The sequence below is a fragment of the Rana temporaria genome, chromosome 5, assembly GCF_905171775.1.
Source record: "Rana temporaria chromosome 5, aRanTem1.1, whole genome shotgun sequence".
Taxonomy (NCBI): Eukaryota; Metazoa; Chordata; class Amphibia; order Anura; family Ranidae; genus Rana; species Rana temporaria.
This window is the reverse complement of record NC_053493.1, coordinates 97650602-97659739: the sequence shown is the minus strand read 5'-3', so window position 1 is coordinate 97659739 and position 9138 is coordinate 97650602.

The following is a 9138-nucleotide window of genomic DNA, read 5'->3' as shown; positions in this document are numbered from 1 at the left end:
TAGCAGGTAAGTATCTGGGGTCATGCAGCCAATGCATTTCCATTAACATGAATGAGAAATAAGAAAAAAAAGGGGAAGACCTGCAGCAGTTTAACCCAAAATAAAAACCCTATCAACATAGAAAACAATAGTCATATACCCCCACATTAAAGGAAAATCCTAAAATACCAAGATGGAGCCTTGCATTAATTGTCAGGACAGCAGCTAAAAGTGAGCACTAATCACAAATCAGCCACACAAATCCCCAAAATAATAAGAACATAAAAAGGAGCAAAGTTGTGAATTGCCCAAAGAGTTAGAAAACAAAATGTACATATAGGCCCAGATTCACGTAGGGCGGCGTATTTTTGAGGCGGCGTAGCGTATCGTATTTACGATACGCCGCCGTAAGTCAGAGAGGTATTCACAAAGCACTTGCCTCCTAAGTTACGGCGGTGTATCGTAAATGGGCCGGCCTAAGCGCGCCTAATTCAAATGAGGAACAGGGGGCGTGTTTTATGTAAATGATTCGTGACCTGACGTGATTGACGTTTTAAAACGAACGGCGCATGCGCTGTCCGTGGACATATCCCAGTGTGCATTGCTCCAAAGTACGCCGCAAGGACGTATTGGTTTCGACGTGAGCGTAAATTATGTCCAGCCCCATTCACGGACGACTTACGCAAACGACGTAAAAATTTCAAAATTCGACGCGGGAACGACGATCATACTTAACATTGGCTAGGCCAGCTATTTGTTCGACTAACTTTACGCCTGAAAACGCCTTACGTAAACGGCGTATCTTTACTGCGACAGGCAAGCGTACGTTCGTGAATCGGCGTATCTCGCTGATTTACGCATTCTAGGCGTAAATCAGCGTTCACGCCCCTAGTGGCCGGCGGAACTAGACAGCTAAGATACGACGGCGCAGGCAATCGTATCTTAGCTACATTTAAGTGTAACTCAATTTGAGAATACACTTAAATGTACGACGGCTTAGATCCCGAGTTACGACGGCGTATCTACTGATACGCCGGCTTAACTCTTTGTGAATCTAGCTAATAGAGTCCTAACTGACCCGAACTTCTACCAATGCAGTTTGTCAGTTGTACCTGCAACACCTTCCTGTTCACTGACACTTTGGGGTAGATTTACTAAAGGCAAATAGACTACAGTATGCACTTTACAAGTGCAGTGGCACTCATTTTCACCAACTTTTAGTAATTGTGGTAAAAGTCTGCTGAATTTCATCAGCTAATCGAATTTTTTATTTCCCTTGCACCTGACTGGGTATTCTTTACAAACTGAAGCTTCACTACATTACATGTATTACCAACTTAAGGACCGAGCCTCTTTTTCAGACTCTGTGTTTACAAGTTAAAAACTTTTTTTTTGCTAGAAAATTACTTAGAACCCCCAAACATTATAAAAACAAATTCTAACTCCCTAGAGAATAAAATGGCGGTCATTGCAATACTTTTTGTCACACAGTATTTGTGCAGCGGTCTTACAAATTCTCTTTTTTGAATTAAAAAATAAGACAACAGTAAAGTTAGCCCAATTTTTGTGAAAGATCATGTTACGCAGAGTAAATTGATACCCCACATGTTCACGCTTCAAAATTGTGCTCGCTTGTGGAATGGCGTCAAACTTTTACCCTTAAAAATCTCCATAGCCGACGTTTCAAAAATTCTACAGGTTGCATGTTTTGAGTTACAGAGAAGGCCTAGGGCAAAATATCTAGAAATTGCCCAAAAACGGTTTACAAGCCAGCAGGTGTATCAAGCCTATCAGTTACACAAGGCTTTCACTGTGCACCATTACAGTCTTCCAGCCACCAGTGTCCTAACAACTAATGATGGTATCGGTTGACAAGGAGGACCTCGGGCACCTGCCCCTCTCTTTCAGCACCAGGGTCACAGTAGCTGTGTGAGGGAGAGAAACGTGGGAGAAGAGAAATATTGGAATACTAATTGGTACCAGTGTGCAAAGATTTAAAGGGGTTGTAAGGCTTTGATTTAACCACTTAAGCCCCGGACCAATATGCAGCCTAAAGACCCAAGGTGTTTTTACAGTTCGGGACTGCGTCGCTTTAACAGACAATTGCGCGGTTGTGCGACGTGGCTCCCAAACAAAATTGGCGTCCTTTTTTCCCCACAAATAGAGCTTTCTTTTGGTGGTATTTGATCACATCTGCGGTTTTTAGTTTTTGCGCTATAAACAAAAATAGAGCGACAATTTTGAAAAAAAAGCAATATTTTTTACTTTTTGCTGTAATAAATATCCCCCAAAAACATATATAAAAACATTTTTTTTCCTCAGTTTAGGCCGATACGTATTCTTCTACCTATTTTTAGTAAAAAAAATCGCAATAAGCGTTTATCGATTGGTTTGCGCAAAATTTATAGCGTTTACAAAATAGGGGATAGTTTTATTGCATTTTTATTTTTTATTTTTTTTTTTACTACTAATGGCGGCGATCAGCAATTTTTTTCATGACTGCGACATTATGGCGGACACTTCGGACAATTTTGACACATTTTTGGGACCATTGTCATTTTCACAGCAAAAAATGCATTTAAATTGCATTCTTTATTGTGAAAATGACAGTTGCAGTTTGGGAGTTAACCACAGGTGGAGCTGTAGGAGTTAGGGTGCACCTAGTATGTGTTTACAACTGTTTGGGGGTGTGGCTGTAGGAATGACGTCATCGATCGTGTCTTCCCTATAAAGGGAATGACGCGATCGATGCGCCGCCATAGTGAAGGACGGGGAAGCCGTGTTTACACACGGCTCTCCTCGTTCTTCAGCTCCGGGGAGCGATCGCGACGGAGCGGCTAAAAACAAATAGCCGCGCCGTGGTCCCGGATCGCTCCCCGAGCGGACCCGACCTCCGCATGTAGCGGGGGGGGTCCCGATCGGACCCCCCACCCGCTAATAGGCGAGGACGTACCTATACGCCCATGTGCCTGTACGTGCCATATTGTGGACGTATATGTACATGCGGTGGTCCTTAAGTGGTTAAAAAAAAAAAAAAAAAAAAACATGTCATACTTACCTCCACTGTACAGTTCGTTTTGCACAGAGTGGCCTCAAACGCCGTCTTCTGGGGTCCCTCTGTGCCTCTTGTGGCTCTTCCAGGGGTTTACTTTGTGGGAACGCTCCTGAGTCATTTGGTGTCCATAGCCACTGAATGTATGACTCGGCCCCACCCCACCCCACCCCCGGTGCCTACGTCATTGGATTTGATTGACAGCAATGGGAGCCAATGGCTGCACTGTTATCAATCTATCCAATCAAGAGCTGAGACCCCATGGAGAGAGGGTCAGTGTGTCCCCACTGAGGCAAATTTGGGGCTCAGGTAAGTAAAACAGGGGAGCTGGTGGTTTGGTGACTGCCAGGTGTTTTTTCACCTTAACGCATAGGATGCATTAAAGTGATTGAAAGGGTTTATTTTAATTTTTTTCTAAATAACAAACATGTCATACTTACCTCTGTGCAGTTTGTTTTGCACAGAGTGGCCCCGATCCTCCTGTTCGGGGTTCCCTCCGTGGCTGTCTTGGCTCCTCAATGCAATAGCTAACCCCCTTTGGGAAGCTCCCGAGGGGGTTAGCTTGTGGGCGCGCTCCCTATCATACACTCTGCAACCATAGACATAAAGTGTATGACTTGGTCCCCCGTCCCACCCCCGGCGGGCACGTCATTGGATTTGATTGACAGCAGCGGGGGGGCAATGGCTGTGCTGCTATCAATCTATCCAATCAACGCAGAGAAGCAGTGGAAAAGAGGACGCCGGGGGACGCGCAGAGCTGGTGAACGGGCTCAGGTTAGTAAAATGTGGGTGCTGGGGGGCCTGTGACAGCGAGGTGCATACGATGCATTAAGATGAAAAAACACAAACCTCTACAACCCCTTTAAGATGAAAAAACATGAGGGTTTACAAACCCTTTAAGCTAATGCTTTGGAAGAATAAATCACCTCTAATGTTGGGTGTCCTATGCATGTGGATGTTGCTACAATATGTAAAACTATTATTTTCTGTTTTTTTTGTTTTTTTTTTTAAATGGGGTGTCTTGATATTGTGTCAAATGATAAAGGGTGCCTTCACTGAAAAAAGGTTGGGAAACACTGCTTTATGCCATTTACAAACTTTCACAAGCAATGTGTGTTCACCCTCAACTCCCCAGTCCATTGTTAGAGATATGCCCATCTACGTACAGCCTAAAGTTGGTCATAAACATAGGTGTGTGCAGACTATTGCATTAGGGTATGCACCCCAAACCTCAAACACACACTACTGATCACTCACCATGTTCATTCAGAAAGGGAAGGGGATGGTCAATTACATATTTACCGGCCCCTTCCTCCACTCATCCTAAAACATCCTTGCAGCAACGGCTGGCAGAAGAGGAGGGAAGCTGATAGTGGGGGGAATCTGTGCTGTAAGGCCTCATTCACACTTGGCGGACTCCGTCGCTACGGAGTCCGCCTGCTCCCGTCAGCTCAGCAGGAGATCTGTCCGCAGATCTCCGCTGAGCCGACGGATGACAAGCTCCTCTCTGCTCACTGAGCGGGGAGGGGCTTGTCGGGCACCGCTGTGTCCTATGGAGCGATCTGATGAAAACGGACAGCATGTCCGTTTTCATCAGATCTTACCCGATCCGATCCGCATGGACGGATGGGGACATGGCCCCCATACGTCTGTTTTTAGCGGGTCGGATCGGATGTCAGCGGACATGTCTCCACTGACATCCGACGCTCCATACCGATGCATGGAGCGGCCGTTCACGTCCGTGACAGACGGACCCGAACGGCCAAGTGTGAATGAGGCCTAAAGGGTAATTAGGGTGTGCCTGGGCACACCTGGCACACCCTGTGTGCACGCCTATGGTCATAAATATGAGATGTGTGTTGTCCTCTCCATTTTTAAAACCTGCTCCAAACATTTTCCTGGGAAGTGTCTCTTCCCGTCTCCTCTATCCTCTAAATTCATAAACATGAATGCTTGGCAAAATTGTAGGTGGATAGTAAGAACTATTTTGATGCTTGAATCAGGTGTGCATGTCCAACTGTCATCTGAGGCCTTTGGTCAGCTTAATGATCCTTTTATCAGCACACTGAAAGTCTTTGAGTGCTGATTTGTACAATGTATTATAAAAACATGGTGATTACTGTCAGTGTCTTCATCCAGACAGATCCTTGAAGCCTATTTTTAGCTCAGTTCAATCTGCCTCCACCATCATGAACTCACAGAGCAGTACTCTGCAGGGTGCTTGTCCAACTGGCCATGTGAAGGCCATGGCAGCTATAGGAAGGATGGGGGAGGTTTTTTTTTTTTTAAGAATCACCCAGCTGCAAATGCTTTACATACTCTGGTGAATGGATAGAAAAATTGTAGGTGTAGTGTGAGTCTCTTACAGGTAGACAATGTATATTATTTTTGTTACAGGTATTTATATAGCGCTGACAATTTACGCAGCGATTTCCATATATTATAAATTCCCATCAGACCCTGCCCTCCAGGAGCTTCCAATCCATGGTGTATAAAGAGTTAATAGGCTGATATCTCTGTTGATGTGTCATGGTTGTTTGTTTCATTGTTTATATGTACTCTTCTATCCTGATGGTGATGAGCTCCTGATTTACCTTGCAGATTTTAGCAGTGGATTTTCCCTGCTCAGGGCCCAGCCTGGCCATCCCATGGGACACCAATAACAAGCACTAATTGGACAGAGATACATCAAAGTCAATGCTGAGACGGTTCCTCCAAGCCTGAGAAATCTTCAGCTCACCTTTCCATCTCCATACCAGCATGGCTGTGATCGGGGGTGCCAAGAAATCGCACTCATTATGCACAGCATCTATCTGATAAGAAAAGTTCATTTGTCACATTTCTGCTGCCTACACATTGTATGGTAATCATTCTAAATGATTATTCGGACAAATCTCTAATCCCTCTCATCGCTGCTTCGATTTTCCTTTATGAAATATCTGAATGCGCTAATTAACTAGAAAATGAGGAGAAGGAGAAAGTCCCGCAATAAGAAAGGCAAACAGAGAAAGAAAAAAACAAAACACAAAACTACATCATTACAAAACACTCACATATCCGAGGTGTGGAGGAATATTATAATACACAGGAGATGGGATCATTCGAGGTTCCTAATTAGACTTTAGAGCGAGACTTTACTGTACCATGTTTGTTTCTGTGTGTCCAGGGACAATGCAAATTACAGAGGCAAATACGGGATAGATAGATAGATAGATAGATAGATAGATAGATAGATAGATAGATAGATAGATAGATAGATAGATAGATAGATAGATAGATAGATAGATAGATAGATAGAGAGATAGACAGACAGACAGATTAATAGTAGATGCTGAAGATATAAGTAAATGGGTAGAGGATACTGAATACAAAGGTACACTAGATAGATAGATAGATAGATAGATAGATAGATAGATAGATAGATAGATAGATAGATAGATAGATAGATAGATAGATAGATAGATAGTGCATTTTGCAATGGATAGATATACATAGATATTAGATGGATAGAGTTTCAGATAGACGTGTGATAGATGGATAGAAGGTTAATGAAGATAAAGGTATAGTACATATATGGATAGTAAATAATGAAGATACACGTATAGTACAAGATAGATACTGAAGATAAAGATACGATAGATAGAGATAGAAAGACAGACAGACAGACAGATTAATAGTAGATGCTGAACATATAAGTAATTGGATAGAAAATACTGAATATAAAGGTACACTAAATAAATAGATAGATAGATAGATAGATAGATAGATAGATAGATAGATAGATAGATAGATAGATAGATGATATTATAGATATAGGTACAGTACATCGATAGATAGATAGATAGATAGATAGATAGATAGATAGATAGACATAAACAGATGTTAGATGGACAGAGTTGTAGATAGAAGTGTGATAGATGGATAGAAGGTTAATTAAGATAAAGGTACAGTACTGTATAGTTGATAATGAAGATAAACGTATTGTACATAGATAGATAGATAGATAGATAGATAGATAGATAGATAGATAGATAGATAGATAGATACTGAAGATAAAGATAAGATAGACAGATAGATAGACAGACAGATTAATAGTAGATGCTGGAGATAAATGTAAATGGATAAAGGATACTGAATATGAATGTACACTAAATAGATAGATAGATGATATTATAGATATAGGCACAGTAAATCGATAGATAGATAGATAGATAGATAGATAGATAGATAGATAGATAGATAGATAGACAGTACTTAATTATTCACAATGCTATTGATCAGTTGGGGAATAAGAACTGCCTAGTAACCCCTACAAAATCATTTTCTTTTTTTTTTCTTTTTTCTTTTTTTTACTGTCCCTGGTCACTTTACTGTATCAAGCATATCAAGATTTATAGAGAAATTACGTTAGATAAAGAGTAAACATAGGGCGATGTATCATACAGAGCTAGAAAGATCTATAATTATAGAAATAATAATTTGGCTTTTCACAATCTTCAATATATGTATAGTATCCCATACAAAACATTATTAATTTCTTAAACCTTTCTGTGCACTTTACTGTACATTTATAAAAACGTTGCGTTATAGTAGTTTTGTATCAGATATACCCCTTCTTTCTTTCTTTCTTTCTTTCTTTCTTTCTTTCTTTCTTTCTTTCTTTCTTTCTTTCTCTCTTTCTTTCTTTCTTTCTTTCTTTCTTTTTTTCTTTCTCTCTCTCTCTCTCTCTCTCTCTCTCTCTCTCTCTCTCATGTTAGATTACAAGAAGACACATATGTCCAATGTATGTGGCACAATTGATTTTATCAGAGGTCTCTCTGATAAAGAAGGAAGGTGCCCTTGTACCCACCCGGTTGGAGCTGTACATGGGGTTTTGATGCGTTCTGCTTATACAGTATTAATTTCAGCGCTATTAGGATGTGTAATTGAGCTCTCCATGTGTATATAACGGAGATGGACCCAGAGGAAGATTTTACACGGTTTTAGCAAGATGAAAACTGACTCTTTTTCATCATTTGCTGCCAAACAAGACATTTGTTTCCCATTTGAAGCGCCTTCTCCTGTAAGTAATTGTGCCTGTTAACACAATACCTTTCACTGCTCTCTGCTGCTCTATAAATAATTCGGATTGAGATGTAAGGATATGACTTTCACAAGATTGGTCAATTGATTAAATCTGTGACCTGCAATTGCGAATAATTTGGGGAGGCTATTTAAACAGATGAAGGCCTAAATTGCCTTGCTTGTATGTGAATTAATTCCTCATTCATCATCATTATGAAGTGATTGGTCTATTCACACTCCTTATTCTGCAGAAGCTGGGCTGGATTCAAATGAGGCTGCAGAGGACTTTAATATGCTCTTCTTTCTCAAGACTATCCCACATCCTAGGAAGACTAATAGACGCGGATTTGTTTCTCCCTGTGAACGTTGGGTTCAGAGCTTTGACTTAAATATTTATGCAAACATTTTATTACACATTGATCTAAAGCCACTTAACAAAATAAACCCTCTGCAAAGCCCGTCTGCTCCATTTAACATCTATCAGCCTTTAAATTCTATGGAACTGTTTAGACAAAATATGTGAACAGATTGGACAGCCCTGCGACCTAAGGACAAGTCTGGGAGCAGCAAGAAAATGTGACTTTGCGACAAATTATTCCATACAAGAAAATGTTACTCTGCAACAAATAAAAACATACAATGCATTAGCTACAGTGTATTACTGTTGTATCTACCTATGTTTATTGTTTTGTGTTGTGAGTCTAGTGCTAACAAAGCTACTACTTAACATTGACTTGTCATTGACTTCATGAGAAAGTCTGGAAATGATTACAAAGTGTGATTTTGTATTGCGAATAATCATAAGGAATAGATAGATAGATAGATAGATAGATAGATAGATAGATAGATAGATAGATAGATAGATAGATAGATAGAAAGATAGATAGATAGATAGATAGATAGATAGATAGATAGATAGATAGATAGATAGATAGATAGATAGATAGATAGATAGATAGATAGATAGATAGATAGACTATTTGTATAGCTGAAGTTAAAGAACTCTAAACACAGTCTTAATTTAAAGCTGAACTCCAGCCTTT